This window comes from Cydia amplana, chromosome 20, assembly GCF_948474715.1.
Source record: "Cydia amplana chromosome 20, ilCydAmpl1.1, whole genome shotgun sequence".
Lineage (NCBI taxonomy): Eukaryota > Metazoa > Arthropoda > Insecta > Lepidoptera > Tortricidae > Cydia > Cydia amplana.
The window spans coordinates 10,083,803-10,099,810 of NC_086088.1; the positions used below are offsets into that span (position 1 = coordinate 10,083,803).

A 16,008-nucleotide genomic window follows, 5' to 3' on the forward strand; every position below is an offset into this window, starting at 1 on the left:
GCAGAATTGTAGACGATATCAGGTGACCTTTTTTCAAAATTTGTTATTACGTATTTTAAGATATTAAGTAATTATTTGAAAACATAAGTTCCCCCGAGTTTCTTGCGCCGGTGTCTTCTCGGGGCTGTGGTGTAGAACCCGTAGTTGTTTTTGAAATCCATAAATACATAGTACTATATATACCTTAATTGAAAAATAAAGACTTCACTTTCACTCAAGCTGAAAAGTTCACCTGATATCAGTTACTGTTTTATATATATCAATATTGTAAATCCATATCTCTAGTATAAAGTTAACGAAAGAAGGGTAAAACATTTTTAAGTATATTTTACACTTAAACACCAAAATATAACGGAAGTAAAATGGTGAAAAACATTAATGGAGTTCAAATACGAAAAGTTTGTGTTGTTTCTGACTTTTATCTTCTTTAAATTAAAATACAAATACAACATACAAAAATTCTTATTTATTTTCTTCACAATATAATAGTCATGTTTGAGAAAAATATATTATTATGCTCGTCTTAAATAAATTAAACTAATAGGTACAAATAACCATTTGGTTCTAAACGATCTCGTTCTAGTATCATTAATCATTATCAACAAAAGGACATACTTAACAGCATGTCAATTGAAATAAAATAATGGCATTTTAATTTCAAATAGTTTACTTATTGTCGCAGCTGGATATTTTTGGCAAAATGTTTTTGTTTTTGATCAATTTTCACGTATGAATCGTTGTATTCAAGTTAAATTCAACGTTGAAGGGTAAGTGAAGTTACTAAAAGATATATCATTGATATTTTTGTTATTTTAACTTTTGTGGTGTCGTTTTTTTAAATATAGCTAGTAGAGTATAATATTATGGGATAATTTATTTTACACAAAGCAATCTATCGAATCCTTATGTAAGCTTGAAGACTTGTGTAGTATGAAGATGACATAGACAGATAAGTTTCTGAATACATAAAAAAGCAACTAAGAAACTAACATCCATGGTATAATAATATACTCCGCCTGGTACTCTCTTCCGAGATTCGCGAACGATCTAACTGACACAGGGCTACGTCATCATGCTGTTTACAGGTTCTCAAACTTTAAAATGTGGGAGAATTTTAACCAACGGTGAAAATTATTTTAACGGCATTAATTTTAAGTTATTCATGTAGAAACATAGTAAAATAAAACAAATCTAACGTATTAAATTAAACTTTATTTATCTATACAAGACAAACGTTTGAAAAACTAATTCACAGTTAATCAATAAACGGTGTTCGACACTTTAAGCAATTTTCGTTTTAATTTCTTCTGGAGTTGATTACTAACGATTTTTTTATTTAATTTTTTAGTCTTATTATTATTACCAAGCTTACGACGTGAAAAGGTTCGAAAACACTTCGACTGCTGACACTGAGCAAGAAGGAAATAACAATTAACACGCGTTCGACAAGGATGACGGTCAGGGCGGATGTCAAATGTGACAGCGCTATCCTGTGTTGCCAGTAGTGTAAACAGAATTACCCGAAATGTCTGAAATTTCTGTCGTGAAAAGGAAGATATTGCTAACGAATAATTAAAAATGACGTGTTATTGTAAAATTTAAGATAAAATACATATAACTGAAAATTATAAAATTATAAAGAATTATTTTGACTTATTAACCATAGATATAATGTACCCATGTAACATGTTATGTTGAAATAAAGTGGCAATGTTATTGTGACGTAGGCCTGTGTTATTCTGGGAATAGAAGACCATGTTTTATTTATTAGACCATGCTAACATCCAAACTCATAAAACACATATTATGTGAATTATGTCCTTACCGGGATTCAAACTCAGGACGAAAAAATCTTTTACAGTACATATGGGGCTACTTTTCCGCACTAGTGCGTAAAATAGCACTTTTCGTGCGATGTCGAAACTTTAAAGTGCCATATGTACTGTAAAACGTTGTTCGATACACGTGCGAATAGGTAATTCGCAACTCGTGTCGATTTAAAACACTCCCTTCGGTCGTGTTTTAATTTATCGCCACTCGTTTCGAATTTCCTCTTTTTCGCACTTGTATCGAAAATAACTATTATGCTAAATTCGCCGTAGATTATTATTTTTATGTTGTATAATTAATGGATCATTTTCATTGTCTAAAATACAATTGGTGATATGAATGCAACAAATTTCGAACATGCCCAATTTGGTTGGACCTTATTAAGGGTAATTGAAACTGCAATAAGCTCTTTATTGGTCGATAATACACAGGATGTGGTTATGCGAAATGTGTCACACGCATGTCTGGCCGGTTTGAATTGTGTTACTTTTTTAATTAAACCGGATGATACTTGAAATAAATATGGAATAGCAATTATAACTTTATTTTCATACCTAACGTAATTATTGGTATGGCTTTTTTTAAATGATTGAAAGTTTTGACATATGCAATACTGCACCATGTAAATGTTTGTGGAGACACTCAAAATTTTAACAAATTTTTGCGAATTGACCTACACTACTACTACACAAACACCTGTACAAATATTACACAACTTTACAATAGGTATTATCTATAGAAGAGTGTATCAACCTTTTCTTGTCACCTGTTGCCATGGGTAACCATACCGTAAGGTCGCCTGGGTCACTTTTAAAACCCTGGTTTTATATACATTTTTATAGCAGTGATGGGTTATCTAATTAGCATATTAGTAGAACGTACTCTAGTATACAGTTTATACAAACAAACTATAATAGTGTCTCCTGGCTGACAGGGCAGAATAACAAAAAAAACGTCGCCCCACCCAAAACTACACACACAACACAACTATAGTCAACTCTCCATACCCCAAAGACAAAGCGCAGAACAAAAACAGTCAACACAAAACACTCAACCGAAAATGAGGCCATGTACCGAAAGTACAAGTCAGTTTTTATTTTCTTAATTTCGTCTCGAGGCCACGGTCATTGTGCGTCGGCCGACAGATGTTTTTGGCATAAATTGAGCTGGGTCTTTGTTGGCTCATTGGAGGAAGTGAATTTAAAATCGGCCAAGTGCGAGTCGGACTCGCGCACGAAGGGTTCCGTACCATTACGCAAGAAACGGCAAAAAAATCACGTTTGTTGCATGCGAGCTCCCCTTGAATATTTATTTAATTCTGTTTTTAAAATTTGTTGCTATAGCGGCAACAGAAATACATCATCTGTGATAATTTCAACGCCTAGTTATTACGGTTCATAATATACAGCCTGGTGACAGACATACAGATGGACGGACAGTGGAGTCTTAGTAATAGGGTCCCGTTCTTACCCTTTGGGTAAGGAACCCTAAAACAGAGGTAGAGTAGACGTAATATCGGTGAGTCAGTAGGTGTCAGTTTTGATGTGACGTCTTCAAGATAGTTTCAGCGACCACGTGTAGTTTGAATTTCTAAGATGTCTTAACTTTTAAGTAGAATTAGCAATCTTAAAACGTTTAAACTACTTAAGTACCTAGATTTAAAAAGTAAAAAAAGTGTGTCATTCCTAGACCGATTTCGAAAAGGAAAAAAAATGTAGGTTAGTAGGTGTGTAGAGACTCTTATATAAAAATATTTTTATAGAAAAAAGATCAAGAAATCAGGCATTATAATTACAAAATGGCCTAGTTACATAAACGATCACATTTATCTTAAAATAAATGTACCTATATTAGATTTGATTTACACTTTAATTGAGAAAAACACTAAAATTTTATTGAATGAAACATTCTGCAAAACATAGTTCTATGCATAGAGTCCGTGTAAGCTAACTTTGCACCGATTTGAACACAACAAAGCGAGGGACTGTCATAAAAACGTTATATTTTCATAAAAAATTGATAGAATCTGTGCGGAAAGAGAAGAGTCGTGGAATGTATGGGACCCAATACATTTCACGACTCTTCTCTTTCCGAACAGGCCCCGTAGGCGTAGACTACATGCCAATCGCTATCACTACGTAGCGAACAAAACGCAACTATCACTGTCGCACTAATATGGAAGAGTGATAAAGAGACACAAAGCGATTCAATGGCGAAGCGCAAACGATCGTCACTTTGGCTAGGCCGCGTCAGACTCTATTACTGATGACATAGGTACACACTTTTTCATTGCAAATGGCATGCAGAGTTAGGTTGGGCAGAGTCTAGTACCAATAGAAACGTCACATAAATGGACTTTGCCTGTCGTGTCAGATAGAGCCGATTTAAGATGGCGTATAACATTGACCGTCCGCAATTAGACGCACATTGATAAGAGTGAATATAATTGTATCGTTTATATAGTTGTTTGTCCTAGGTCAAACGGAGACTGTACATGTTCCATCATTCCGTGTCTTGAAAATAATACAAGTTTAGATTGTAAAATATTACAGTTTTTAAAACATGCTGTCTTGCTTTCGTTTTTAGCAAGACAGCCACAGGGCGGACACGCCATACATCAAAAATGATTTGCGTTTATATGTGTGCGCGGCACGTCTGTACACGCGTCATTGAGTTTCTGACGGAATCCTGACATGCTCTCAGTAGAGCGATTTACGCACACATTCATGTCGCTGCCTGTCGCGGGCGAGGTAATTCGAATCGGGGCGGGGCGGTGCGTGTCCGTTCTGTATGATAATACTATTACTTATTCTGTGAGACAGCCAAAAGTAATATATTATTAAAATAAGAAAGGAGTCACAGTAGTCTTCGAAAAAGGAGTGCACACTCTTTTAAAGGGTCGCAACGCGCATGTAATATCTCTGGAGTTGCAGGCGTTCATGGGCTTCAGTGACTGCTTACCATCAGGCCGTATGCTTGTTTGCCACTGACGTGGTATAAAAATATGACTGTAAACAAAGGATATACACACATATAGTTGGTCAAACCAAATTGTCAGTAAATAAGAACAAAAAAAACTAAACTCACCCTTTTCTTTTCGGTGCTAGTATTAGTGTAAGACAAAGACAGTATGATTCTCTCTGTCTATGTTTGAAATGAGACAGTCCTCTGACAAACTATACCAATCACACAAAATACATCCTGGTCACGGCACCAAATGTGACGATTTTGTGTCACATCACTAGCAAGACAGAGGTCAAACGAGAATTAGATAATATGTCCCCTGTATAACAGCCGTAACTAAGTTGGAAATAGTTTACTGTAGAATCGGGCATGGGACATGAAGCTGAATGAGGACCTTTTCGCACAATTCTGTTCTGTTCGCTTAAATGAATTTGCACGCGTTAACAAATTATACATAAACTTTCTTCTTGAATCACTTTATCTCTTAAAAAACCCCATCTAAATCCGTTGCGTAGTTTTAAAGATATAAGCATACATAGGGACAGACAGACAGCGGGAAGTGACTTTGTTTCATTACTATTTACTATGTAGTGATGTCCCCGTAACTACGTTGGAAATGCTTTACTGTAGAATCGGGCATGGGGCATCAAGCTGAGTGAGGACCTTTTAGCATTCGTTTAAATGAATTTATGTATTATTATGAGTATTATGACTTAAATCAACCGGGATATGAACCGTGATTACCTTTTGTAAAAGTCTGGTGAAACTAACCGTGATTCATTCAAAACTGTTTATGTATTATGTTCTTTTTTATGCTTATTAATATTTCTTACTCCTATTCTTATTCTTTAAAAATTCAAATTGTAACTGATTTTAGAATGACTGTATTTTAAGCGGAACAGGAGAGAAAAGAGTTTGATTTAAGGCTTTAAACTCTTTAAAGTATACACTTAAAGTAGGTTTCAATAACGTATTATTTAAAGAACAGCTAGTACAAACGCATTTAAGTTTAAAAATACAGGTAAAGCTTTGTGTATATATAGTTTGTCGAAATCGAAAGTACTTATTGACGGTCTAAAAATACCCATTATACAAAATATAGGTATTTCTTCACGAGTTTCGTTCTGTGTCCCACGTGCAAAATGTACTTTGCTTCGATGTTGAGGCAAAACACGTGTTGAGGTTTTATTTGTTCTTGTGGTTAGCTGTATATAGTATATATACATGTAGCTTTACATTATGTATGTCCTTTGTGTACAGGGGACATACGTCAATCGATATAATCTGCTATTTTTGACTTTTACTTTACAGTTTTCTATGTAGTAGAGTCAATCCACTATTTCTTGTTGTTATTCTGTCCCATCAGCGAGGAGACAATAGTAGCATAGATTGTTAGAAGAACTGCTGTACCATGTTCTACTAATTATGGAAAGGTCTTATAACTACCATAAAATGCAAGTTTGGGTCATTTAAATACGAAAAACCTAGAATTTTCGGAGTAACTCCGGAGACCGTAACCATAGCAACGTGTGACAAGAAAAAGTTGATTAACCCAGTAATATACTAATTCAACGATTTTCTATTTCTTATTTTAAATAGTATTTTCTTCAATACATTTTCTCAAAATCACAAGTTGAAAAGTGATAAAAATATCTACTACCTGACACAATGTATTTTTTTGCATATTACATATTTATAAGCATACATAAATATATTTTCTCGGCATTTCCTGACTGTTAAATATTGTAAAAGGACAACGTATACATTGAATAATTCAATAAAAAACTACAGTCAATAAAATAAAAGTGACGAATCAAATAAACCGACTGATCATAAAAGCTAAGTGTTTAAAATAGACGTAGCAAACTAAACGCAACGCAAATAAGACAACCTTCAAAGCTAGTTCAATTTCCAAGATGGCGGCGGCTCAGTTGTAGGTTATGTAGTAACATTGACAGTCTGCGCCTGAGTGGAGCCTTGGCCGACCGACCAAGGACTCGCGGTCGTTCTAAATTTGAATTAAAATTGGAATTTCTATTTTTAAACGCCTTTTTCGAATTCGGATTTTGAATGATGATGCGTACCTAACGGTTATTTGTGGCTATATGGATAGGTTGATAGGTTTTGATACTTTTTGCTAAAAGTAAAATATTTACCATTCATTTTGATTTCGTCTAGGACTCTTTTAAAATTTAACTAGGGCTTTCAAAATTTGAGCTGAATTTATTTGTTTTTGCATAATTTGTAAATAAACGTGTTAACGTGCCTAATTAATTGTTCCTATTATTAAATTTATTATGTTTATAAAAATACGTAGATACTAGTATATAACCTTCATTTCTAAGTACAATTTTTGTTACGTAACCGTAAAAACATTTTATTTAAACCAAATTGTTTAAATAGACACCTTGGTAAATATTAGTTCGGTCAATAGGTTACGTTAGCTAGATTCCAAGATGGCGGCGGCAGGTTGTAACATTGACAGCTGCGCGCGCGTTGCGTAAGGCGCCTTGGCCGCGGGACCAAGGACTTTGACACTGTACACTAGTGCGTCTTTTTCTAGCGTGAGGGGTGTGACAGGGATGCCCTACGCATGTGATAGATGTCAATGTGCTGATAGTTATTTAAAGTAGCGTAATTTTGTAGTTTAAATTGCCGTTAAAATATGTTACGAATTAGTTGGATTTTCGTTATTTTTTTGCATGACACGTACGATTATACTCATTATATTTATAACTGACAATTATTAATTAGGTATAAATGAAATTAATCTACAACGCAGGTTTCGTTATAAATGTCTAACTGTTTTATTAACATTTAAATTTAATTGACAATAGCAATGTAAGTTAATGTGAATAAATGCTTGTTCTTACTACAAAGTTAATTTAATGTGTCGATAGTAATAGTAACTTATGTAAATAACAGTAAATTCACGTTTTTCAATTATACCTAATGGTTACCTACCTATTATACCTACCTACCTGTGGAAACTTGTAATTGGCTAACTGTTTCTATGTTATTACCTAACTCGTTACTCTAGCTGTAAGTTTTCTTAACAAAAAAAAATTAAATAAAAACGTAAAGATTACTCCCAAGTACCTAAAACACAATAAGTTGTGCTAAAGTGCAGTATCGCTTCCTGCCTCCGTGACCCGTTTACAAATGCATCGTTATTTTTCCGATCGACTTTATTTTTTGCTTAATTGGGTTAAAATAATGAGGTCAAAAGATAATTTCGACATGGTTTCATTTGACTGATAAAAAAATAAGTTTCATAATGTTGTAGCTTTTTTGTGCTTTAAATATACCTACATAATATGTGTCCAAATAAAACGAACTAGTTTAAATTATGTATTATGTATATATTGATGGGATAATAACTAAATTTGTCAAAACGGAATTTACGACAAATTAGTGTACCTATGGCGTAACACAAACACTGCTATAATTATTAATTTAATAATTTAAATGGCAAACACAATTATTTTTAAAAATTTAGAAAAAATATCAACTAACTTTTTTAAATTAGGTATAAACCTTTTAAACTGCAATGAATCTGTTCTACTAACAAGTCTCATTAATAGCAAGCATAAAATTATATTAACAAGAATATAATTTATTTTTATGAAATAAAGAATCGGTTACGGCGGGAGCTTAAAAAGTTCCGTCGGTAACATTTTAGCCTACGCTCGCGTAAATTTGCGATCGCGTTTTCATTAATTCGTCCATTTAAACTCATTATAATAGTTATTTTTAATTTAATTTATTAAAAACTGCTAATATTGCATTATTAACTAAGTTTAGCTTTGTTTCGGTAAGTTGTGTGTAGTTTAAAAGTGATTTAAAGTATCATCTTCTTAAAGTTCAAAGCAAATTGTATTGTTTATATAAATGTAAAAACAGATCAATTTGATGTTCAATTGAACGATTCAATCGTAGAAAATTGCGATGCGAAACTCAAAACTAGTTTTCTATTCTGTCATTGGCCTTCGATCAAAATATAGGTTGTAATTCACACACACCAACAAATTCACACAGGCGCGCTAAAACGGAATAGTTATAGAAAAAGAGTGGGACAGATAAACGATAACGACTATTGGTGGGGCGGGTAGTGGGGATTCATAAGAAAAACACAAAAAATGTGCGTGAACCCTACGCACACTACGTCACGCACACAGAGATACGGCTAAGTCAAGGAGAACGTAAGATTAAGGGCACATAATTACTGACTTTAGAGTCAACTTACGTCAAACGGAAGCGATTTCTATTTCAAATTCGAATTCACAAACTTGGTTAGCGGAGTTCGAAGGCGCGCGTTCGAATTTCAAAAAACCGTTCGAAATTCAAAAGTTTACTCACATACGTCAGAGGTGGCCTGCTCTTCTTCGGTCCAGTTTGACACTTCGGTGGTAATTTTGTAAAAAAAAGAAAAAAATCCAATCTCGAATTTCACGTTGTCATGTACACTATCCGTATACGGCACTGTCACTTAACATACACATCACGGCTGTCACAAAATACGCTATCATATACTAAAAGGGTCCTAAGATTCCGTTTGATATGTCACTTTTTCTAAACTTGATAAAATATTTTTCTCTCGAATGATATGGTAAGTTTTTAGGAAAATATAGTCTTTTGTTTATATATTTGTTTTTTTGTTTTGGGGGTTTTTTTTAGCGTTTGTGGGTGGGATGCGACTCTCCGCCGCTTGTGCATAGACGACACTGCAACTGCACCGAGAGCGCCACGACTCCGCGTGCGTACTTAGCCATTACCTTGTATTTACTGCGATCGCGCTATACGGGCGCACGTCTTGATACTTGCTGCGCTGGACGAGACTAGGAAAAATGGGGAAGTTTGTGAAAAGCGATAGATTAACTAAATTAAAGGACGGTGCTAAAATACGTTGACTTAACATTCTACTGCATGCTGTTGATTTTTTTTTTTTTAACTTTTGCGTTTGTGTATCAAAGCTGAAAGAGGATAAAACTATTGCAATTTTATTTTTTATTTAGATATATTTTTGATCCAACCAATATATGCGTCAAAATAGCTTTGGAAACAACTTACAGGTATATAGTGAAATTAGCATATAGAAAACATAGTAAGTTTACTGAGGTCAGTTACAATCAAAATAGTTTTAAAATATCTTTTCTATCGACATTTGTATACGGAATAGGACATGGAAGTTTACTCTAAAACTAGGTCAGTTATAATTATGATGGGTTAGCAAAATTTATTAATCATAACTTTTATACTTACGTAAGTAAAAAAAAACCTTTTATATAACCAAACAAATAAGCTTATTTCGAGACCCTTTCTTTACTTACATTTGAAAACAGGCAGTATGTATTTACTTCGGTTTACTAATGAATGGGCCAAAAACGTTTCCCAAAGTATCACATCCCAAACTATGTTTCCCAAATTATCATTTCCCAAAAAAATGTTTGGCAAAACAACTTATCGCAATTTTTCAGTTAGCAATAGTCTTTTTTGGCAAGTTATTGTTTAGCAAATAATTACTTGGTCAAGTTTCATTTTACCAAGTATTATTTAGTCAAATGTATCATTAAGCATAACTTACATGTCCCAAAATATTACATGGCATACAATTTACATACCAATAGAGGGCCTGCAGTATTTTTATTTTTGCTTTCATTTGAAATACTTTATCCCGACCTTGGTTTTTTATCATTTTGGTTATGTTTTACGCAAACGGATGTAATTTGTTGAACCATGAATTCTATGCTTTTCCCTCTTACTGACATATTAGTGCGAGCGAGATGTAGGTACTATAGAAAGTAAATTACATGGTTACGTATATGTCAGTGTTGACACTCTCAGTGACTCATGGTTCGGGGTATTGAATGGTAACCGTAAAGTTCCAATTTTAAAAGGCACGTATTTAACTGGTCAACTAATTAATCGAATTTGGGTAGTTTAAAAAAATAGAAATGGCTACTAAAATTAATAGTTTGGCAACAAAAACGGAGCCTTAAAATATATCAATATGAGTTGTATTTTAATGCCGTTACAGCTTTTGATTATTTTTAGGCAGGTATCAAGTATTTATTTGGCAACTGAATTAATATATTGGAGACCATTTTATGAAGCACATTTAAAAAAGAAAACGGCTATCTATCAATTAAAAAAATTAAGTTCTTTTAAAATATTTTGTTTGGTCATTTCACGGTCAACCTAACACGCTCCTCCTCGCTTCGCTCGTCGTCGCACCTATCTGTTGACTCTAGCAGAACACAGTGGTAACTATTGAAATTAGTAATTAAAAATTTAAAGATCTAATGGTATGACATTTTGATGATTAAAAATTTAAAAAACATACTTAGTAATTTTTTTGGTACTGCATTGTACCTACCTATTATAAGTTAATTTATGAAGGTTACCCCCAAATCTGCATTACACAGAACTGTGATTTTTTGTATTATTTTCAGTTAGAATCACGAGCTCTTTCGTTCCTAATACGAGAAAAAAAGTGTCCCCAAAATTTCATACAAATGCAGCAAAAACGAACGAACGAATTTAGGTTCAAATTTAAATAGTGATGCCTATTTGCCAAATTTGCGAAGTAACAATTTGAGCAAACATCTTTTTGGAATATAATATTAGCCAATAAAAAACGTTTGCTAAATAAGTTTTTGTCCTAATAACATTTGACAAAGTAAAATCATGCCAAATGATAATTTGACCAAATAAGTTATATGCGAAGTATAACTTTGCTAAAGGTTCCTTTGGGAAATGAAACTATTGCGATAAGTTTGTTGGGAAGTGAAATTTGGCGAAATGTATTTGGGCCAAACGGAAGTACACCATTTACTTCTAATAAACGAATTATACATACAAAAAAGTACAGCTTTTTAAGATCATTCAAGACCTAAATATATTTTATTATATTTAAAGAAATAGAGTTACTTACCTGGTTTTATATCATAAATAAAAAGATTAACTAAAAATGGTTATAATATCAATATTTCATAATCCTATACCTACCTGACCAACTTTTAGTAAATATCCAAATTCCCAAAATATCTCTAACCCGTCTAAGACGCGAGCTCGCAACGATCACGACTACCCGAGCGCGCTACATTGCACACAGACTGCATTTCGCTCGCGAACACTCGTCTATGTGTGCGTGCCCGCGATCGTACGAAACCCCGTGCATTTCAGTTCTACTTACTTATCAAACCTTTTTCTAATACTCGCTTTCATATTCAACCATCGAAAAACGTCTCTGCCCAAAATTAGAAGCCTCAACGTTCGATTATCAAATTTTAAAATAGAACATAATTACGTTCGTATTGGTGTGTTGGTATTGAAGGTTGCGTTTGTGTGCGCTTTTTTATCGTTTTTTTCTCGGCGTGTGGGTGCGTTCGATTGTGTATTCTGTGTGTCTGTGTGTGCATAGTGCATTGGGATGCGCCCATGTGTTGAGTTCTTGTAAGAAAATGGTTGTTAAAAATTTTAGCCGCGAAACATAGATGGCGTTACGACGGATATTCGAACGGTTCTATTTTGCTAGGTTTTTAAAAGGATAGGGTTGACACAACTGGCATACTGGTGTCAGTACAAATATATATAAAAAAAAAACATTATTTAACTAGTGCAACGACAACGGTACCTAGCTTACGATGTGTTTAACTTGTGACTGAAAGAAGGTCTTGGGATCGGATTTTGGGCTGAAATAATGACCTTTCTGAACATAAATCTATGAAGTCTAGTACTTATATCTATGAAATAAACTTTTATTAGGTGTGTAAATGTATGCAAATAGAGCGCAATGCAATTTTTTTAGGAAATTGAGTTTTTAACGTATTCCCGCTTTACGAGTAAGTAAGTGTACAAGATACCGTGATGGCGACAAAAAAGCGCGCGGACTCTACCTAGCCTTTAGACGTTTGCAACTGCAGAGGTGTCACATACGTGTTGACTTTTAAAGTTGAACCCAGTTATAAATATTATATTTTCTGTTTCCAGATTAATCTTGATTATGTATTTTTATATCTGGGTACAGGGTTAGTATAGAGTTCTTTTTTTTTACCCGACTACGGCAACGCAAAAGGAGGGTTATGATTAAATTTGAAAATGTTTATGTTATTTTTCTACTCAGAATCGCGTTTGCTCGATCGTAATAAGAGAAAATAAGTGTCCCATGAATTTTATTTCCATTCCGTTACCATTTTTCATATAACTTGTATCGCGGTAACGGAATGGAAGGAAATTTTGAAACACTTTTTTTGGCGAATTAGGATCAAAAGAGCTCGTGGATCTAAGTATAAATTTAATAACATAAAAACTTCCAAAGTTTAAAAAAGTGTGTCCAAATTACAAAATAACCCATCTAATATCTATTACAATAAATACATTTATTTTTGACGACTGGTCTGGCCTAGTGGGTAGTGAACCTGTGCCTGTGAAGCGGCGGTCCTGGGTTCGAATCCCGATAAGGACATTTATTTGTGTGATGAACACAGATATTTGTTCCTGAGTCTTGGGTGTTCTCTATGTATTTATGTATTTGTATATTATAGGGTAGGTGCGTTAGTTTTCGTCTAGCTCTAGTTTTCGTCCACTTGACGAAATTTCAATATAAACCTACATTGCTGCACAAATTTGGACTTATTGCAATCCTTAATATGGAAACAATATATCTAACTGCATAAAAATTATGTTTCGCAAGTAGTAAATTAAATATAAAAAATATTATTTGCTAATATGTCAAGTGGACGAAAACTAGAGCATGGGCGGAAACTAGCGTAATGACCCTATATATCGTTGTCTGAGCACCCACAACACAAGCCTTCTTGAGCTTACTGTGGGACTTAGTCAATCTGTGTAAGAATATCCCTATTATATTTATTTACCTATTTATTTATTGACATTTTCTTTACTTCCGGTTTAGGCAGACATTAAATTAAAGTTTGAATTCATATTTGAAAACGTCACAAGACAATAGGAATATAATTTTATCAAGTTACTTACTTTTGTGAGTCATACAATGACTCATACATGCCTAGTTCTATTGTGTTGTAATAAAAAGGTCACAAGAGTTGTATTTCCTACTTATGTCATATTCGTTTTTTTGAAACAAAACAGTTTAGTTGTATAGTTATTATTATACTCGTATAGTCACGTGGATTTTATCAAATTGTATTGTAACAAAGAAACTACTTAGTGACTTGAGTTACGTTACCGTCCAAATATGAATTCAATACATTGTTATTCTTGTCTCTCCTAACTTTGTACAAATATTCACATGTAAAATGTTTTGGGGTAGCTTCGAAAGCGGGATAATTTTGAAAAAATATATTAAGTAGGTAGTATATAAATTAAATATATATATAGATAAATATAATCACGCCTATTTCCCGGAGGGGTAGGCAGAGACCACGGATTTCCACTTGCTACGATCCTGACATACCTCTTTCGCTTCCGTTACTTTCATAACATTCCTCATACACGCTCGCCGGTTTAGGGTGCTCTTGACCTGGCCTTTCTTTAGGATTTCCCCGATCTGATCAGAGAAAGTCCGCCGAGGTCTGCCCCTTCCAACTCCCTCTTCTACTTCTCCCTTATACACTCTCTTTGTCAACCTTCTTTCACTCATTCTTTTCACGTGTCGAAGGCCTCACAACAAAAAAATAAATAAAAAAAATATATATACTAGGTAGGCATGACGCGACTGCATGGCTTCGGCTAAGGCGACAACCATAAGTTGGAGCGAGACACAGCGATCGGACCTTTCTTTCCCACCTATGGTTTTCGCCTTAGCCGAAGCCAGTCGCGCAATGTCGCGGTCAGTGCGTGAGCGTAGCCACGTTCCCGCCATTTCCGCCTTTTACCAAGAACACTGATTTACTGGAAAGTACAAGAGCGTACTTTACTAAATGGCAGCATATTTGTGACGTTCTCACACAAAAGGTACCACATTGTCAGTTTCCGATAAACTTGATTTCTAATTGAAGCTATATGGAAATAGCGTCTTATTGACAACCGACAGTAAGTACTTACCTACCCTTTTTGTTATGAATGGCACATTTATTTACCAGTTATTTTTAACTTCAGTGTCTCGGAAGAGACTCGAACTCAAGAGTCCGGGATAACAGCCCGCCACTTTGCAAACTATATAAAGCTACCGAGACTCATCTAGCGAGTATTTTCAACTTATCCTTCTTACGCTACGTCTTACGTAGGCGAACAACGCGCGAACGCCGCGCGGCCGCCGCGCCGCTTCGCGTCTAAATCGCTCACGTACGAGTAGGACGTACCTATACGTATTAACGGTTTGTTTCATCCTCGCCGCGCCGCGCCGCGCCGCGCCGCGTTCGCGCGTTGTCCGCCTACGTAAGCTAGCGTTACGCTTAGCCGCGCGTCTAGCGACATCTACCGTAAGAGCTTCACGCTTCTTAATTAGTAAATTTGTCCATTCTTCTTTTATTTATAAACATTGTGATTTCGTAAGGTGTCTCTGCTTTAGGGCTTATTTAGACTGCGCGCGAACTCGTATACGATTTTAGTTACGTTGCGGACCATTGAGGTTACATCAATTCAGCCGACCGATCAAATGACGCAATGTAATGAAACTCGCATGCGAGTTCTCGCACCGTAATGAGCCCTTAGACTCCTTAGAGTCAACCGAAACCAACCGCCGCCATACAATTGAAATTGCCCAATAATAATTGTTATTCAAAGAAAATAAAGCTCTGATTCTTTTGTTTTACACTTTATAGAAAATCAGTCTACTTATCGTTAACATTTTTGACGTTATCTTAACTTCCGGTTTAGGCGGATACAAAAATTTCGGTTGTAATTCATGTTTTCAAAAGTCACAAGTCAATAGTATGTCAATTTTATTGATAAATGAAACGAAAATTAACAGGAATCTAGCAAAGATTGCTTTAATTTTATGAAAAAACTATTATAAAATACATGTGCCACGGAGTACAAGAATATGAAGTGACATTGACATGAGAACCGTCAAGTGTGAGACGGATTCAAATAAGGTGCGATATTGGAAATTTAAAATAAACATTTATCAAGCAACTTTTGTACTTTCTTTGTATTACACTTTCTAGCAACGAAAACTAATAGTACTTACAGTTAATTGTAATAATGTTACACAACGAAGGCCGCAATAATTTATGTGACACGATCTTATTTGTAGAGCCATAAGAGCGTGTCACATATTTTTGCGGCCTT

At 34.6% G+C, this 16,008-nt stretch overlaps 1 protein-coding gene across 3 annotated transcripts in view; it reads right to left on the reverse strand.

Moving 5' to 3' along the window:
* The window catches only part of LOC134657443 (mushroom body large-type Kenyon cell-specific protein 1), a 256,270-nt gene that overhangs the window by 141,422 nt on the left and 98,840 nt on the right, over positions 1 to 16,008 (reverse strand). Inside the window, exon 1 of one of the 3 annotated variants that reach the window (XM_063513000.1) lies at positions 9,158 to 9,683. The exons of 1 other annotated variant lie outside the window; for it this stretch is intronic. The gene's annotated coding sequence lies outside the window, so the exon portion shown is untranslated. Of the gene's footprint in view, positions 1 to 9,153; positions 9,684 to 16,008 lie in introns of those variants that run through there. One more of the 3 variants, XM_063512999.1, reaches the window with a different exon arrangement.